Here is a 2,944-nt window from a genome sequence, read left to right as displayed (position 1 = left end):
AAAAAAAAAAAAAAGTAAATCTTAAAAAAATATAATTCTTAAAATGATCTTTCCCAAGTCCAGCTTAATGAAGCTGTGAGTTTATTGGGATTACTAACAGGACCATGGGTGAGGAGTGACTTACAAAATATGGCTGACTCAAAGGTAGCTGTATCACTGAATGACCATCCCAGCCTGGCTCATGGCTCAGAAAAACTATATTCCTGGAGCTCCCCGTATAACTTTCAAGCAGCATGACAGGCCAAAGACTATCTCTGGCAGTTGTTAACTGCTTCTACAGCCTTGAGGAGGGGACCTGGTGAATCTTGTAAGTTTTAGGAACTTTCTGAGACTTGTGTGTTGTTTGTATCCTGAGACTTAAGGAGCTCTCTTCAGGATGGATAGTTTCGTTTTAAACAACTTTCTATACAGATATCCTTCCCTGTGTCACCTGCTCCTAACTTCTCTCTTTTCTTTCCTTCCATTAGGGAGAACGAGGTGCCCCTGGTCCCACTGGCAAAGATGGTATCCCAGGCCTGCCAGGGCTTCAAGGACCCCCTGGAGCTGCAGGGCCTTCTGGAGAGGAAGGAGACAAGGTGAGGGCACCAGGGAGAGGGACAGTACAGAGAGGGGTGGATCTGATGGGCGCTGGACACTTCCTAATGTATTTATCTTACAGGGAGAAGTAGGGATGCCTGGTCATAAGGGAAGCAAAGGGGATAAAGGAGATGCGGTAAGTGGGGGGTCCCCAGGGAGGGTGTGTTCATGGGAGGAGATATGGGGTGGCCTTGGCTCTCTGCTTCCCTCAGAGTTTTGGTACCTATCTCACTAAGGCTGAAAGTGCAAAGGTCCCTATCTGAGCATTGTTTGAGCCCGAGAGCACAGGAGAGTGAGAAAGACCTCTCTAGGGATGGTGACAAGGTTCAGTGGATAAAGCTGCTGCTAAGCCCGAGGATCTGCGTTCCATCCCCAGGACCTTTGCAGTGGGAGAAAAGAATTGACTCTCAGAAGCTGGTGCACACATGTACACACATATACAAAATACATAAATAAAATAAAAATGTAGAGAAAGGCACCTGTGGGCCTCAAAATCTCCTATCCCTCCACGGTGAGAATCTACCATGGCCTGTAGCCAGCCACTTTCCCCATTCCCAGCACCAACTGGTTCCACTCCATCCCAGGGTGAGGTTTGTTTTAATTTCCTTTTTTTTTCTCCTTTTTTTTTTAGATAAAAGAGTTCATGTGTAACCCAGGCTAGCTTCAAACTTGCTATGTGGCTTGACTCCTGATTCTCCCGAGTGCTGGGGTCACAGGCCTGTACTACCAGGCTCGGCTCTGATAGAATTTTTGATTTTGTTTCCCGCTTCAGGGCCCTCCCGGACCAATAGGGATAAGGGGTCCAGCAGGCCATCCAGGACCTCCGGTGAGTGCTCCCAGCTTGGCGACTATACCCTGGGTCCTAGAAGTGAAGACAGTGTGCCACTCTTCTGAATAAAATCCCAGCATCCTTGCCCACCCTTGGTCTCCTCTCAATGCCAACACCCACGGTGAACTCAACTCTGACCCTGAATCCGATCTCAGCCCATACTCTCTGTTTTCTGCTCTGATCTTCATCCAAATACCCAAATCATGCAACTCCTAGCTTATCCCTGGTCTCCTCACTCCAATGCCAGCCTCAGATGGGAACTTGAACTTTGAGTTAGACTCCAGCCTTGCTGTAGTTAATTTTCCGATACTGCTACAAATCACCCAGGCTAAATGTTGTATGTGAGTGACTCACGGTACTGGAGGCTGGGAAATCCCTAACAGTGGTGCTGGCATCTGGCCAGGGTCTTCCTGCTTCATTGCAACATAGTGACATAGTGTGTTATTAGCACGTTTGTGAACTTGGGTCTTATACAGCCACTAGTACGGCATTGTGGGGCACCACCCTCGTGACTGCATCTGATCTGCATACTTTCATAGGACCCTATCTCCAGCATATGTTCTAATCAAGTTTTCTATTACTGTGAAGAGACATGACCACAGCCACCCTCCCCCCCCCTTTTTTTTTTTGTCCTTTTTGGTTTTTTGGGATAGGGTTTCTCTGTGTATCAGCCCTGACTGTCCTGAAACTCTCTGTAGACCAGGCTGGCCTTGAACTTACAGAGATCGGCCTACCTTTGCCTCCTGAATGCTTGAGTTAAAGGTGTGTGCCACCATTTCCTGCTTGAGCTGTATTTCCTAATAAGTATGCTTAGCATAAGACAGCTCGCGCAAGACCCCAATTCCAGTTCTCTTTCATCTTCTCATTGCCTGGCCACCTCCCTCTTAGGAACCCTGTCACTGAAGAATGACCTGCTGGTTCAGGTCAGAGTGTCACCAAACTTATAGGTCACAACTTCCATCTATGCCTAAAGTTCATCTCAACCTCCTATGAACCTTGATCATAACTGTACCCGAACCACAGTTCTGATATAGCATGTCACTAACTTAAAATGTCACCTGGTACTTCATTCCTCCAGCTTTTAGCCTCAGCCTGAGCTCCACATCAAACTAAAACCTGACTCACCAAACTTGACTCCAAACCCTAGCCTCTGTCCTAACCTTTGACCCTGTCTGCAACCTTTGATTTGAACACTAACATGTTTGTCCCCATCTTCTTTACAGGGTGCTGATGGGGCTCAGGGTCGCCGGGGACCCCCTGGCCTCTTTGGGCAAAAGGGAGACGATGGAGTTCGAGGCTTTGTAGGTGTAATTGGTCCTCCAGGTCTGCAGGTAGGTGTTTGCTTCCTCAACCCGGGCTCCAGTCTTTGTGTGTGGTGTGTTTGTGTGTGCTGTCCCTGAGTCTTTGTGTGTGGTGTGTTTGTGTGTGCTGTCCCTGAGTCTTTGTGTGTGGTGTGTTCGTGTGTGCTGTCCCTGAGTCTTTGTGTGTGGTGTGTTTGTGTGTGCTGTCCCTGAGTCTTTGTGTGTGGTGTGTTTGTGT

The 2,944-nt window shown here is 48.0% G+C and overlaps 1 long non-coding RNA gene across 1 annotated transcript; it reads left to right on the top strand.

Moving 5' to 3' along the window:
• Positions 1-466: 466 nt before the first annotated feature.
• LOC126496000 (uncharacterized) lies at positions 467-2,737 on the top strand. Its single transcript, XR_007590268.1, has 4 exons — positions 467-575; positions 659-712; positions 1,349-1,402; positions 2,629-2,737. It is a non-coding gene; the product is annotated as an uncharacterized lncRNA (long non-coding RNA).
• Positions 2,738-2,944: the final 207 nt, after the last annotated feature.

This window comes from Alexandromys fortis, unplaced genomic scaffold (genome assembly GCF_014885135.2).
Source record: "Alexandromys fortis isolate MF-2015 unplaced genomic scaffold, M_Fortis_MF-2015_v1.1 scaffold_788, whole genome shotgun sequence".
Lineage (NCBI taxonomy): Eukaryota > Metazoa > Chordata > Mammalia > Rodentia > Cricetidae > Alexandromys > Alexandromys fortis.
The sequence above is the reverse complement of the archived record's forward strand: the minus strand, read 5'-3'. Positions and strand labels throughout refer to the sequence as shown.